Raw genomic sequence first — 16,180 nt, forward strand, 5'->3', positions numbered from 1 at the left:
AGCTGCAGGTAAATAAAATCCAGCATTGTACTTCCAATACTGTATCCTGTTCTCCCATTTTGTTTCAATATCCAACAAGTATTTCATTAAAAGATGTCATTTTTTTAATCACCATGAAATAATAGTGAAACCACAGGATTGTGACTATCCTGGTAAGTGTAACCTAAAAGTTCGTACCAAGTTTATGAATTCAGACACTCAGGGATCCATAAAAGCCATAAGAATACAAGGCGGTTAGCACGATATCTAAGAAAGTTTCTGTGCCAATAAGCTATAAGGAAGATTATATTATTTTTTCCCATCGTGGCAACAGTGAAGGGAGAATCTATACATCAGTCTATACATAAGGCACAGAAGTTTCTGTTTCTGGCCTATGAGTAAGATGTGGATGGATTAATCCAGACAACTTTGTCACTCATCAGAAAAATACTGTGAACCCTTATTTTTCCTGATGCTGTGACGTCTACATAATACATTCAAACTCTATTTTCTTCCTTATAAGAGAAGCAAAAATGCTATACAAAACTAGACTAAGAAGGTGCAACTGCTGAACACCCTGTTCATGCATCCTTGCCTAGCTAGAGCAAGGGTAGCCAATGTAGCGCCCTCTAAATACTGTTGGACTACAATTCCCATAATCCCTGACCTTTGGCTATGCCAGCTGAGGCTGATGGCAGTTGGGAGTTCAACAACATCTGGATGTCAGAGCGTTGGCCACCCCAGAGCTAGGACAAGCTAATATTGATGAACAAAAGATGATGGTGAAATTGCTTGAAAATAGGAGTTGGAAGGTCGAGCACCAGAGGTTTTTTAAGAAATCCAACACGTTCAAACAAGGAGCTATTTTGTGTGTTTTTATATATCCATAGTGCATTTCAAACAAAGTTAGCTGAATGTGCTAGATGCCAGTCTGCAGCTGGTGTACAGCCTGAATGTGAGTAATGCCTGTTCTGTGAAAAAGGATAGGTTCCTCAGAAGCACCTGTTGCATATGAATATGCTCACTATGCCGGAGACCCACTCACTTGAGATCAGCAAACACTGAATACACAAAGGACACCATTATCATTGTCAGAGTTGATTTTAGCTTGCCTGAAGTTAATGTGCCTAATCAATGTAGAGGATTGCCAAAAGTTTAAATGCTAACACAGGAATTTTAGGCCAAGCTGCCTGCCTTATTTTTTTTTTAAATAGTTCCACATGTCAAGTCTTATTACAGTAAAAAGGTTGACATGCTGTAACTTATTTACATCTGGTGGGCAGGGTAGAAGTGGAGCAAATGGTGAAATCAGATCAAGCAGTATCCATTCTTTAATCAGCTTCACTTCCTATTAGTCAGTAACTAGGCACAATGCTGACTGAAGTGACTAGGCTTGGTATTATGTTTGTATAGGATACAGGTTCTTCAGTTAAAGTTATTTTTCCAGGTCATTCTGTACATTTAGCAGTGTCCGTTGCATTAATTCTTGTTTGCACAGATTATTTCACCATGGTTATGGAAAACAGCAAACCCACCAAGTTTGTAGTGGAACAAGAGTCAGAGCAACAATATTAAATTCTAAGCTCACGGCTAGTTTTGAGTGTTTTTCTCTTGGTGTTTTTCCTCACTTTAAAGACAAGGCCAATCCAATGTTTCTTCCAATAATTAGCTCTAGAGAAAATCAGATAAACAAAGGGAATTCAGTCCACTTACATGAAAGTTTGTCTACCATATACTAAACCTGATCCCATTCTGACAAACTTTTTACAAAGGTATGTTTAGCAACCATACTATTTACTGAAATCCAAGGGTTTATTCAGAAGCATAAAGATAGCTATGTAATTAAAGGAAGGCGCTCAAACTCACAATTTTGCCATGCTGAAACAAATCTTTCCACTCAACATTGGAAACTTATTAACTTTCGTAACTTTAGTGTTCATTACACCTTGTAAAACACCATAAACAAAAGACAGATCTCTTCCCATTCGAGCTTCATTCTAAATTTCATTTCCAACTTCTTCTGAAATCACTGTGTGCCTTAAAGCTGTTTACAGTATTTTATGGACAATCAGAATACACTACTTAACACTTTAAAAGCATATATTGGTTTTGTCATGCTTTTCACATGCTACGTATTTGTCTGTACCTGTCAAATATGCTAGGTAATTTTACATAATAAGCTATCGGTACAAAACTGTGCATGACAATAGGTTAGTCTAACAGGACATAAATTAATAAAATGTGAAAATAAACCTGTCTTAAAGTACAGACACTAAAATAAAAACTCCTGAGACTACCAAGATCCATTTATAAAAACTGAAGGATTTACCTAGAATTAAAACACAACTACATTGCCAAATATCCTAGATAAGGCCTATCAGTGGTGGCTTTCTCATGTGTTACATACCCAGATTCAGCATGCCTAGTCCACATGGGGACTGCAACTTCAGGTCCTTTGCCTGAGCCCTACTAGTCCAAATAGTATATTGGGGAAGAGGGGGATTTAGTGCAGTTTTCCACCTCACTCTGATCTTGAAAATATCGTGAAATATGACACCTTGATTGGACAGCATTGCTACTTGTACATGATCCAAAGAAAGGTGGAAAAGAGCAACAGTTCTGAAGCAGTAAGGAAGCTGCAAATCAAATATTAACATTTAGAGTGACTACTACGTTTTGAAAGTTCTCACATTAAGAGTGTATGCAGACTGAAAAGGAGTAGCCAGGGTTTTCTGTCCTGTAGAATGAGCCTGGCTTCCCCTCTCCTTTGCACTGCTTTAGACAGACATATGCATCAGCAAACCAAATGTTCATTCAGGGGCCATGCCTTCTACATGTCTACATTTTTTAAGCTCTGTGTGTATGCTTATTCAATTTAATTAACGTGGGGAGTTTTTAAAACATTATTTTCAAGACAGCAGAAACACTAACCTTGCAAAGGCGGGGAACAAAACACAGAAGTTTCAACACACCAAGTACATACATCAGGACGTGCCCCAAGATATATCCACGTGCATACAGCCCCTCCTTACTCACACCATTTTACAGTGCAATCCTATCCAAGTCTAATCAGAAGTATGTCCCACTGGTGTTCAGTGGGATTACACCAGGTAAATGGATGTAGGATTGAGCCCAGACTTGATGTGTAAATTCACAGTGTTCTTGCTGTTAGGGAACGGTCCATATAAACTGCCCAGATTTCCTCTGAACACATGCACTTCTTAAAGAGCACAGTTGTCAAATCGCCCTGATTTCCTTATTCCAGAGCATCTTACAACACAATATTACATGCTAATAGAAAACATAATGGACACCAGCTACCTATGTCTCACATTTCCACCATTCCTCCAAGGATCTCAGATTGGTATGCAGGCAGAGGGAGATGTTATGATCCCATTTTACAACAACACTAAGTGAAGTGCAATTGGCAGGAAGCTTTATGGTTATGAAGTGACTCAAATCCAGCTCTCCTTGCTTGGTCCAGCTCCAACACCCTAACAATTAACCCTACACTGGATCAGGTTGTGTTTCAATCTAGAACACATACAACATATTTATTTGGGCCCCTTCACATATTAAGGGATTTTTAAGTGGCCACCCAAAGATGGAAATTATGTGACAGACAAGAATTGAAAATACACATGTCAGAAAGCTGCATTCAGCCTATAATTCTGTTGAGCATAATTTATGGCCATGTTACATGGAAAATTGTCCTAGCAGGCCCACTCCAATATAAAATCACATCGCAATCCCCACTCACAATCTAATAGTTATCCTCAGAATATCACCAACATATTTAGAACTGAAGAGCTGGAAGGGACCAAGAGAGTTATTTAGTCCAGCCCCCTGCAATGAGGAATCTTTTGCCCGACGTGGGGCAATAACCCACAACCTGAGTTTAAGCGCCTCATGCTCTACAGACTGAGCCACATATTTATTTCGAAGCCTTTCTATCCCTCCTCTCCAGCCAGAGAAGGCTTACAACAGTGAAGTCACCCAAGGACAAACATGAGCTAAACCCTTACATTCATAAGTTTATAGTATTGGAAGCAGGCAGCTTCCAAGTCGGGCTTTGGTTTGTGTGTGTGTGCTCAGTGCCCTGCAATTTCAGGCGCAGTTAATCGTTTCAGGAGTGCCTGTGAGCGAGAAGAGATTAGGAACCAAAACTGCCACGTTAAAATGCAGCAAGCGGTTACAACACATGGAATCGTAGGAGTTGTGGAAGGGACCCTGAGGATCATCTAGTCCAACCCCCTGCAATGCAGAAATATATTGTTTTAACACTAGATTCGGAGCTGCCCAGAGTGGCGGGGAAAACTCAGCCAGATGGGCTGGGTATAAATAAATAAATTATTATTATTATTATTATTATTATTATTATTATTGCAGCCCTCTAGTAGGAACCTGCGACCTTGGTGTTCACAACATCGCTTTCTAACCAAACTGAGCTATCCAGGGAAGCATATGTGTACACACACACACACCCAAACACGCACTTAAAAGCACAACTGCCTGGGTCGGCCACGCTGGCCACCCCTCCTCCTCCAAGCACGACGCTCCCGTCACTTTCCGTGCAACCGCCACGGACACAACCCGGCAGCCTTTCGCCACCATGCCGTGACCACAACCCACTTGGGAGCGAAGTCCCGTGGATTCCTGCGCCACCGACTCCGGCCAGGGTCCGACCCGCGCGCGGGTTCACACGCTCCTCCGTCTCCCCGCTTCCACACGTACGCGTCCCGACCGTCTCCGCCACACGGCCAGACACAACCACCACCGCCCCAATCCCCGCGTGTCAGGAAGGGCAGGCTCTCCGTCCCCGGGGGGTGGCCGCCTGAGGGGGCGCCGGGGCCTCTCGCGCGGCTCCTCACCTCCACCGGGCCGAGGCCGCGGGGAAGAAGCGGCCATTTCCACCACAGGCCGCCTCGGAAACAAACAAGGCCTCGCTCTCGGTCGCCGCCGCCTCAGTTCCCCCCACCCGAGCCGGGCGGCGGGTCTTCTGTCGGTGGGCGGGACGCGCGCGGCCTTGTCTCCCCCCTCGGGCGGCTCACCTGCATCCAGCAGCCTGGGCGTCTGTCGAGGGGGCTGAGGCGGCTGCTCAGGCGGCGGGGCTGAGGGCAGCAAAGACATGCAGGAGGCGGCGGCCGGGCCGGGCCGGGCCGGGCCGAGCGCGGAGGAGTCGCGGGCCTGGCGCTGAGGCGGACGAGGACGGGGAGAGAGAGAGAGAGAGAGAGAGAGGGGCGCGCCCGGGTGTCTCTCCTAGAGGAATACAGACGTGCGCGCGTGTCTGTGGGGGGGAAAGAGGGAAAGCGCGGGCAGGCGGCGGCGCCGCCGCTGACAGGACGGTATGGGCTGCGTGTGGGGAAGCGGGCAGTCCCGGGCCGCCTCTTCTTTCCACCCTCCCCCCTTCAATAAGAGGGATTAATAACGGAGGAGGGGCCTGGATGACACGGCGAGGAGGGACGGACTCAGCCGCCGCCGCCGCCGCCGCTTCTTCCCGCCTCTTTCTTCTTCGGCTAAGGCGTCCCGACGAGCCCCCCTCGCGCGCGCGCGCCCGCCCGCGACCCAGATTCGAGGCTTTTCGCCCGCGACACGCGCGTTACCCCCGCGCAAGGGCGCTTCCACACGCGCGGGGTTTGTTTGCGGGCGTGTGACTGCCCAGTGCGGAAGACGATGCCGGAACGCAGCTCTCTATTTCCCTCCCCGCCTTTTCCAGGAGTTTCATTTGTTTTCACTTGTTGGATTTCTGTACAGTACTGTCCTCCCTCGAAGGAGCACAAGGTGGTTTACAATATAAGAATATAAGAATATAAGAACCACCTTTGGTGGTGGTGATGGTGGTGGGGCTTAGGCTGAATGCCTTGGCTCCCTTCTACTTCTAATTCAATTTGAATTTATCCTTGCCAGAAGTTCCATTTACTGCATTTCATTTGTTGGATTTCTAAACTGCCCACTCCGAGGAGCACAGAGTGGATTACAATATAAGGACACAAAAATACTGCTATGTGGGGTTTTTTTTGGGGGGGGGGCAGGGTGTTGGCTTCTAATTTTTTGGAATAGCCAAGCTAGCTTTCTGCTGAGGTGATGGGCTGCTAAGGAATCAAAGGAAAGGGCTCTGAGTTTGGAGTGATGTGAGCCAGAAGCAAAGCAGCAAGCTGGGAACTGAGAAAGTCAAGAGTGATGTTTGATTTCTGTTTGAATCCAAGGCCGCAGCTATGGGGGAAGCAAGGTTTCCCCCCCAGTTTCTCTCACACTGCACAAGTTTCTAATCCGCACAAGGAACAGTTGTTGCTACCCTATTCAATCTGCCGCCCTGAGCATCTGCTCCTTTAGCTCATAAAAATATCTCTGCCACACATATAGTTTTTACAAAGGAGGCAGCTCACACATTTAGCTGCAGGTCAGCAGGCGAGGTAAGCAATGTATATGTTATGTGATCTGGCCTTAAGGCATAAGTATCAGGTTTCCTTAAAGGTATTGCCTTTGTGAACTGGAAGCCCAAATTATGTTCAGAGACTGGTTGCGAACAATTCAGTCAAAGGTAAGATATCTTTTTTAAAACATCCCCGGCCACCCCCAATTCTCACGGCCTGGCAACCCTTAAATCACTGGTTTGACTAATACCTATGGTATGTTACAGTTCTGCATACACATTCAATTGTTCACCATTTTGCAACAGAAGAACTACAGTGTTTTATTTTCTATACTTGCATTAGAAATGGATGTGTTCACAGCATAGTGGACCACACAAACACATTAGTGCTTTGGAAGGACCATTCTGACATTAGCATAATTCAGTGGTGTTAAACTGGAGATCCAATCAACACTGGTCCAAATCTTGACCAATGCACCAATGTTCATTGGATTCCAGTCAAATTCACTTTTGCTTAGTAGCAACCCAGAAGAACAAGGAGCAAAGCTTACACTCACAAGTTTGCAAATAACACCCACCCACCCTGGCTCCTGAGTGTAACATAAATTCATTACTCAATTTATGGATATACAAAGCTTAATGGAAATGACATGAAATCCTTAGCGTAGGCAAAGCAAGGCAGGTAAGAGCAGGGAAGGAAATCACAGAGTTGGAAGGAACCATGAGGGTCATGAAGTCAATACAATGCAGGATTTTTTTGCCCAAAACCCTGAGACTGAGAGTCTCATATTCTACCAAAGGACATCTCAAAGCAGTGGACTCATCCACACTCACCTTTTGGCCTGTGGTTTCCAGGTACAGGTCCGCTCTAAAGCTGTGTGTCAGAGAGCTCTCCCTTTCACTCTGGAGCCTTCCCCTCAATGCCTAGCACCTAAAAAAAAAAAAGGAGGCTGGACCTTTCTATCAAAACTTTCCGTCAATTTTACTGTTCATAAAACATGGACTGTGAATTATCACCATCCATCTGGGAGTTGGAGAAATGAGCAACTGGGAACTCTGCTGTATCAAGGACCTTTAACGCACTTCCGGGGTTAGTTTACCAAAACATGTGAAGCTCTCTCCCTGTTGTTTAGGCGACAAGGCTCCTTTCCCGTCACTAATGAGAATGCCAAGGTCTCTGTAAGCCTTTATTGAAAGCAGTAGTTGTGATAATACAAACCTTTGAAATGCAGACCAGAAGGTTCTTGAAATCTAGGGGGGTGTTTTTTACATCCCTCCTCTGTCTCTCATACTGTGCACCCACTAAAAGCACAATTACTTGATGAAATTAATCTGCACTAATCCCTGGCCATCTCTGAAATGCTTGATTTCTCCAACCTTCCTTAATCTCATTTTCAAACCATGGTGGAATTATTGGGGGCTCAGACTCTCTCTGGTTACAGATCTTGTGGAGAAGGCGAAATAAAGTTTTTCGGGACAATGGATTATAAAAGTGTGTGATTTACTTTTTCTGTGAATATCATATAAAGAAAGGCTTCAAGGCTTTTTCCCTCGGTGTCCTCATGCAGACAGATAATTAACAGTGGAATCCAAGATGATCTGTTTAGGAATATCCCTCCTTTTGTAGGTTTCCCATTCACTTGCTCTGTCCGAACCCCATAACTGTTCCTACCATCGAGTCCAATGACACAGTAGCCATTCTGAAGAGAAAGTGCAAATTTTCATTTTTTTAACGGTAGAAGATTCAAGGTCAGCCTCTAATCCTACTTTTTGTTCCTATGGGCCTCCACTTCCCAGTAATGTTTTTCTCTGGAAAAACATTCTGTTGCCATGACCCTTCTGTTACAGACTTAACGGGAAATTATGCATGCGTGCATGCGAATGAAGGCTTTTTATTTTTGCAAACATTCCTGTCATAATACTAAAGCACAGTTAAGTTATGTTTTGTTTTGGCCACAGTGAACAACATGTACCAATCTATAGCCCCTAGATCTTCAGCATTTTGGCTTTCATTACATTGCTGTCATAAGTAAACATCTTCAGAATTCAGAATAATGTTTCAAGTATTAAAATACTAATGGGGCGCAGAATTACTAAACCATTCTGATGAGTCTGTGGCAGTGGCGTAGCATGGGGGGTGCAGGGGGGGCCGGCCGCACCGGGTGCAACATCTGGGGGGGCGCGCTCGCACTCGCAGCTCTCTGCCCCTACCTGGCTCGCTCACTCTCTCTCACTGCAGTGCTGGCTGTGCGAATCCGATCCGAGCCGCTGGGTCGCCGCCCACTGTGGAGGGGGTGGGTGCCAGGCGTGCGGTGCGGAGAGAGAGCGAGGGACTATCTGGGGGAGGGACAGTGCAGCGGCCGCCCAGCGCAGCGCTGAGCGCGGGAGAGAACCACACCAGACCAGACCAGGCAGCAGCAAGAAGAAGCTGGCAGCGGCGGCAGGTTAGGGGGCGCAAATTACTTGCCTTGCCCCGGGTGCTGACAACCCACGCTACGCCGCTGGTCTGTGGTGTAGGCTGCATCTCGTGTGTGTGTGTGTGTGTGTGTGTGTGTGTGTGTATACAGTGGTGCCTCGCAAGACGAAAAGAATCCGTTCTGTGATTCTCTTCGTCTAGCGGTTTCTTCGTCTTGTGAAGCAAGCCCATTGACGGATTAGCGCTATTAGCGGCTTTTAGCAGCTTATCTGCTGATCGGATCAGCTGATAAGCGGCTTAGAAAAAAAGGGGGGGGAACCAGCAGGAACTCGCAAGACATTGTCGTCTTGCGAAGCAAGCCCATAGGAAATTTGTTTTGCGAAGCACCTCCAAAACGGAAAACTCTTTCGTCTAGCGAGTTTTCCGTCTTGCAAGGCATTCGTCTTGCGGGGCACCACTGTGTGTGTGTGTGTGTGTGTGTGTATATATATATATATATGCAGGTTTTGGTGTCTTCGGGTGTCTTCCCGTGTAAGAGTCGGGGTGTCTGTGCGACGTTTCGACGAGGTCTCACTCGTCATCTTCAGGCTGGTGCTTTCGGCTTCTTGTTACTGGAGTTCCAGTAACAAGAAGCCGAAAGCACCAGCCTGAAGATGACGAGTGAGACCTCGTCGAAACGTCGCACAGACACCCCGACTCTTACACGGGAAGACACCCGAAGACACCAAAACCTGCATTCCTGTACCCGTGAAAATCTACGAAAGCAAATATATATATATATATATATATATATATATATATATATATATATATATATATATATATATATATATTTGCTTTCATAGATTTTCACGGGTACAGGAATGCAGGTTTTGGTGTCTTCGGGTGTCTTCCCGTGTAAGAGTCGGGGTGTCTGTGCGACGTTTCGACGAGGTCTCACTCGTCATCTTCAGGCTGGTGCTTTCGGCTTCTTGTTACTGGAACAGAGCAGAGTCTGGTGTTTGAGTTCCTATAAATACTGTTGAGGGGTGTGGTGTATAGCCTCCAACGTTCTGGGCAGAGAGGAAGTTCCTAGATTAGTGTGCCTTTTCTTCTTTTGTTCCTTAATTACTTGAGGGATATCTTGGGTGATTTCATGAGTGATATTCTGAATATCACTGGGTGGGTCATTAAGTGTAGATTAGTTGCTAAAGCTTTCGTGTCTTGACCTCTTGAGCTTGTGAAGAGTTTTTCTGAGAAGATGGCTGTGCTGCATATCACTCATGAAATCACCCAAGATATCCCTCAAGTAATTAAGGAACAAAAGACACAGACACCCCGACTCTTACACGGGAAGACACCCGAAGACACCAAAACCTGCATATATATATATATTGTATGCCCTCTCACATACAGAGTTACATCATCTCTCTCCTTTACAGAGTCTACATCCTCAGATTATTATCACTGACTATTTCCATTCCATCAGGTTTCTGTTTCCATCTCCCAAGATTTATTATTTCTGCATATAACCAGGCACACCTCCTCTGTCACGATTCAGAGGCTTCTAGGATGAGCAAATAAGAACCCCTATTTATTTCCAAAAACCCTATTTGTTATTTTATTATGCGGTTTAAGAATCTTTCACAGGTTCTTCCTGATCTTTGGTCGGAATCTCCTTTCTCATAACTTAAAGCCATTGGTTTGAGTCCTAGCCTCCAGAGCAGGAGAAAGCAAGCTTGCTCCATCTTCCATATGGTAGCTCTTGAGATATTTGAAGATAGCTATCCTATCTCCTCTCAGTCTCCTCTTTTCCAGGCTAAACATGCCCAGCTCCCTCAACCATTCCTCATAAGGCTTGGTTCCCAGACCCTTGATCATCTTGGTTGTGCTCCTCTGCGTACGTTCTAGGTTGTCAATATCCTTCTTAAATTGTGGCGCCTAGAACTGGACACAGTACTCCATGTGTGGTCTGACCAAAACAGAACAGAGTGGCACTATTACTTCCCTGGATCTGGACACTATGCTTTTGTTGATGCATACCCATTGACAATTTTCTTGGCGTGTGTAGGGTGTGTGTGTGAGAAACTAACCCTTTACATATTAAATCTACATCCCAACTTTCCTCCCAAAGAAGCCCTGGGCCAGCAAAACAGCAAGTGATAAAACAACGAAAACCTATTTAAAACATATTCTTTTCTGACTGAGGCGAAAGTGTCCTTGATTGTTGAAAATGCTGCGAGTGTAGGAGAAAGAAATGCTGGTTAACTCTAATGAAGGGTGAAAAACATTTGTATAATTTAAATAAAATGTGGGGATTTCAGTGAGCACTTTTGGAGGTCAACGAGCTGCAAATCCACTGAACAGTAACATCGTCTAACCAGCATTTTACTAGCTTCTCCACAAGTCCTCTTAGATCTTATCTGGAGCAGCAACAGATGAAGTTATTCAGGCCAAACTACAATCTGACGAGTTGCCTTTTGGTATCAGTTGGAACGCTTCAAATAATTATAACCTACGAGGTATGAGCAGCTGTTATTAAGATGATGTTTTGGGAATGATGGAAGGAGGAAGTGACTCACGCAGGGCTGTGGTTTTGCTTTGCTTTTTCCCTCGGTGTCATCATGCAGACAGATAATTAACGGTGGAATCCAGATGAAACTTGAGTGGATATATACAACCAACTCTCCTCGCCTCCACCAACACTTGATACAGATCCGCCTTCTTCCAAGTAAACGACTTTGGATCTGCTCTTACAGCCATTACTCTGATTTTGTGTGTGGGTTTACCCTGACCTTTCTTGCTCGTGGCCTCTAATTTCTGTATCACACTTTTATATCTCAGGTTATAGCTCTTTGTCTGCCTTCATCACCCCCCCCCAAGCATTAAAGTACGTACCTGAAGAGTGCAAAAGAGGGCAAGGAAAAAGAGATGCAGTATATCAGGCCCCTTTTTCGGGGCCGCAATCTCATGCAGTGACCCAGAACATGTGCTTTTGGGCAGCTGCCATGAAAAAAGTGTTTATTTCGGGGGCCGCGATCTCCCCTGGATCACGTAACTCACGCAGGAGTGGTGCCCCGGAAGGCAGCGTCCCTATTTTTCACCTCGGTGTCTTGGAGGGTATGCTTAAAAAAAAAAAGGTAAAGAACCCCTGGATAGTTAAGTCCAGTCAAAGGTGACCATGGGGTTGCGGCACTCATCTCGCTTTCAGGGTGAGGGAGCTGGCGTTTGCCTGCAGACAGGTTTCTGGGTCATGTGGCCAGCATGACTAAACCACTTCTGGCGCAACGGGACACCATAACGGAAACCAGAACGCACAGAAATGTTGTTTACCTTCCCCCCACAACGGTACCTCTTTATCTGCTTGCACTGGTGTGCTTTCGAACTGCTAGGTTGGCAGGAGCTGGGACAAAGCAATGGGAGCTCATCCCGTTGTGGGGATTTGAACCGCTGACCTTCTGATCGGCAAGCCCAAGAGGCACAGTGGTTTAGACCACAATGCCACCTGCGTACCTTGGAGGGTATGCTATGGAGGGCATGGCATAACAAAGTGTCTTCCATGGGGAGTGTGGCGTAACACAAAATTAGAGACAGCCACAGGGAACATTCCTCAGCCCCAGGAAAATATACAAAGTGGCCACACAACACTCAAGCTCATTTCACAGAATTCACTCAGAAGATACCTGCACATTTTGCCCTATAACTTTCTTCATAGGAGGGCTAGAGACGTACTTTATATTTTTATCTGAAAGCTCAGAGTCTGGGGGTACCTGCCCAAGGGTACCAGTGCAAGACTTCATGGGTGCCACATCTCCCATGGGTGCCAGGTTCACAACCCTGGACTAGATATGCCTTCACACACAAATGGCCTGCTCCAGATCAGATAACCGTCCCCTCTCCATGGTTGTCCCGTTTTGTTCCCACATGCAATTACTGTAGTATTAAGAAAACACAAGTAGTTAAATCTGGTGTACATGATCCCATTTAAACTCACTTGACCCGAGACCAAAGCTGAGCTAATTAAAAAAGGAAACAGAATAATGAATGCTTAAAGCAAGTCCCTAGTGTTTTACTCAGCAGGTGAACTAAAAGCTTTGATTTAGCCCAACCGTGCGGGCTCTGTTCCTGTAATAAGAGCACAGGCGGATTATAAAAACTGCAGTCTTGGGATGGAACGCCCTGAATCCTTGCCAACCTCTGAGACTCTGAAGGAGTAATGCGGAGGTTGAACTAAACTCAAAAGGTCAAGAATCCCTTGTGAAATCGCAAGCTTGATGATTCACCACCTTTTCATTTCAGGAGGAGTGACCTGGTGCTGTTGTTTCCCTATTGCAGAGTTACAAAACTCAGCAATCCTAAACAAGCTATAGTGCCCAGAATTCTTTGAGGGAGGAAGTGTGCTTTGAATGTGCTTTAAAGCCAAAGTGTGTAAGCAGGGCTGCTTCCAGACAGGCGGCTCCTGATAAAAAACAAACATTTATCTTCTGCCAGGGCCAGCACCAAGGAACAGCATAGCTGGGCCTCTGCTGTGGGTCTACTTTCCAGCGGAGGGGAGCATTGGCATGAGCTGGTTGTATCTGCCGCATTGCGGAGGTAGGCTCATCAAGGTGGGGAACCATGGAGGGTGTCTTGCCTAAGAGTTCTCCAAAACCTGGAGCTGAAACTGTCTTCCACTGTAAGATACAAGTGGAATTGCAATTGACCTCCCACATTATCGGGGCTTTTCCTAAATGTTGGCCCTCGAGTGTCGCTGTGGGACCAACAAAGTTTGGACTGTTCATTTGAACACTTCTGACAACATGGGGGATGAATTGGTAAGATTCCTGTACAAAAAGCTCCCAATAGCATCACGGACTCCATGCTATTGTAGTGTCAGAGATGGTGTACCTGTTATCAAAACTTCTGGAGTCCCCGACGATCCTTAGATGTTTGACCACTTCAAGTTTGCTGTTCTTAACATTGTTAACTGCCTTGAAGGACCTTTTGTGCAACAGGCAGAAAAATGTTTTAATTTGGATTAAAATTAGGATGAATTTTTAAAAGGTTAATCTATTGATGTTTGATCCCTGCAGATGGTGACAGCAGCCACGAAATTAAGAGACGCCTGCTTCTTGGGAGGAAAGCAATGACAAACCTAGACAGCATCTTAAAAAGTAGAGACATCACCTTGCCAACAAAGGCCAGCATAGTAAAAGCTATGGTTTTCCCAGTAGTGATGTATGGAAGTGAGAGCTGGACCATAAAGAAGGCTGATCGCCGAAGAATTAATGCTTTTGAATTATGGTGCTGGAGGAGACCCTTGAGAGTCCCATGGACTGCAAGAAGATCAAACCTCTCCATTCTGAAGGAAATCAGCCCTGAGTGCTCACTGGAAGGACAGATCCTGAAGCTGAGGCTCCAATACTTTGGCCACCTCATGAGAAGAGAAGACTCCCTGGAAAAGACCCTGATGTTGGGAAAGATGGAGGGCACAAGGAGAAGGGGACAACAGAGGGTGAGATGGTTGGACAGTGTCTTCGAAGCTACAAACATGAGTCTGACCAAACTGCGGGAGGCAGTGGAAGACAGGAGTGCCTGGCGTGCTCTGGTCCATGGGGTCACGAAGAGTCGGACACGACTAAACAACAAATTGATGTTTAATTTTTATTTTTTTTAAGGATTGCTTTTCCCCTTATGTTTGTAGCTGTTTTTATTTTAGTTGTAAGCTCCCTTGAGTTGTAAGCTGCCTGTGATGGGAAAAGGTGGGATATAAATAAACACCACCACCATCATATTCTTTCTGTAACAGCAGTTGCAGCATATTTGTTGTGGGTGGGGAAGTGGTGGTCTGATTCACCAGAAACCAGAATCGTAGAGTTGGAAGGGACCACGAGGGTCATCTAGTCCAACCCCTTGCAGTGCCCCCAGTGTGGGGCTTGAATCCACAACCCTGTGATTAAGAGTCTTGTGCTCTACCAACTGAGCTATCCCAATAACTCCCAAGCCATGATAAGTAGATGATAGTTGGATCTACCCAGCTACACACCTCTCTAAGTACTTACTCATTTAAGTGTGATTGCCCATTATTACTCATGAAATGTCAAAAACCAAAACACTTGTTGTGGACCGGAAGCATAGATCAAAAGTGTTTAATTGGGTGAATCCGCATCTCTAACATGATGGCCACCAAATATATAAAAAAAAATTAAAAAATTGTCCAGTGGCACCTAAGACACCAACTAAGTTTGTTCTTGGTATAAGCTTTCATGTGCATGCACACTTCTTCAGATAACATGCACACGAAAGCTTATGCCCAGAACAAACTTAGTTGGTCTCTAAGGTGTTACTGGACAATTTAAAAAAATAATATTTCACCTGCGTCAGACCAACACGGCTACCTACCTGAATCTAGAATGATGGCCACCAGTAAGACTGCTTTTAGTATTGCAGCATTACACATATCACTTTGGTTTAAGCAATAGTTTGCTAATTATTTTTTAATGGACCATAAGCGTAGATTGGAAGTGTTTAATTAGGGAAAAGAACATGTTGCAGTGTTGCTGTTTTTTCTTAATTAGCATTAAAGAGTTATAGTGCTATAACATTCTTTCATTTCAGCAATATTTCACTAATATTTAAATACCAGTTAAAAATAATTATTATAGCCAGGAAAGCATTTTAGCACTATTTGAAAAAATGTAATTGAAAAAATTGATGGGATTGTAAAATAGTTTCCACCACTGAAAAGATGTGAACGTTTACATCAGGAACAAGGTGAAGGGGAAAGAAAGATGGACATCGTGATCTGCTGCGCCAGGGAATCCTGCCACCTGAGGCAACCTCTTCACCTTGCCCCATAGGTGGGCCAGACCTGTTAACGGAGCATCCATTCTGATGGTATTTCCGAGGAATCATTAAACTGTAGAAGAAGAAGAAGAGTTTGGATTTGATATCCCGCCTTTCACTCCCCTTCAGGAGTCTCAAAGCGGCTAACAATCTCCTTTCCCTTCCTCCCCCACAACAAACACTCTCTGAGGTGAGTGGGGCTGAGAGACTTCAAAGAAGTGTGACTGGCCCAAGGTCACCCAGCAGCTGCATGTGGAGGAACGGGGAAGCGAACCCAGTTCACCAGATTACGAGACTACCGCTCTTAACCACTACACAACACTGGCTCTCAAGAGTTGGAAGGGGCCTTGAGGGTCAACTAGTTCAGCCTCCTGCAATGCAGGAATCTTTTGCCCTATGTGATGCTCGAACCTACATTTAAGAGCTACACGCTTTACCGACTGAGGAGACTAGACAACGTTGCATTGCTGCTCTCCCCACCTCCTCACTTTGTCAATTTCCTTCTCCAGAAAAGTCAAGACCAGCTTTAATGGTGCTTCTTCTTCTTCTTCTTCTTCTTTGGCGATCACCTGTAGCTGAGTAAGATTGCCTTCCATAAACATGGTTTT

At 45.2% G+C, this 16,180-nt stretch overlaps 1 protein-coding gene and 1 long non-coding RNA gene across 4 annotated transcripts in view; one reads left to right on the forward strand and one right to left on the reverse strand.

Annotated features, from left to right (window-relative positions):
* The window catches only part of CNOT6L (CCR4-NOT transcription complex subunit 6 like), a 43,708-nt gene extending 38,241 nt beyond the window's left edge, over positions 1 to 5,467 (reverse strand). The window contains exon 1 of one of the 3 annotated variants that reach the window (XM_082236485.1): positions 5,031 to 5,467. The gene's annotated coding sequence lies outside the window, so the exon portion shown is untranslated. Of the gene's footprint in view, positions 1 to 1,607; positions 1,628 to 4,850; positions 4,933 to 5,030 lie in introns of those variants that run through there. The other 2 variants (XM_082236486.1, XM_082236484.1) reach the window with 2 other exon arrangements.
* The window catches only part of LOC309540149, a 159,465-nt gene extending 143,728 nt beyond the window's left edge, over positions 1 to 15,737 (forward strand). Inside the window, exon 3 of the long non-coding RNA XR_014223070.1 lies at positions 15,658 to 15,737. This is a non-coding gene — a long non-coding RNA (uncharacterized lncRNA). The remainder of the gene's footprint in view (positions 1 to 15,657) is intronic.
* The last annotated feature ends 443 nt before the right edge of the window (positions 15,738 to 16,180 follow it).

The sequence above is a fragment of the Podarcis vaucheri genome (assembly GCF_965113315.1).
Source record: "Podarcis vaucheri genome assembly, chromosome: 9".
Taxonomy (NCBI): domain Eukaryota; kingdom Metazoa; phylum Chordata; class Lepidosauria; order Squamata; family Lacertidae; genus Podarcis; species Podarcis vaucheri.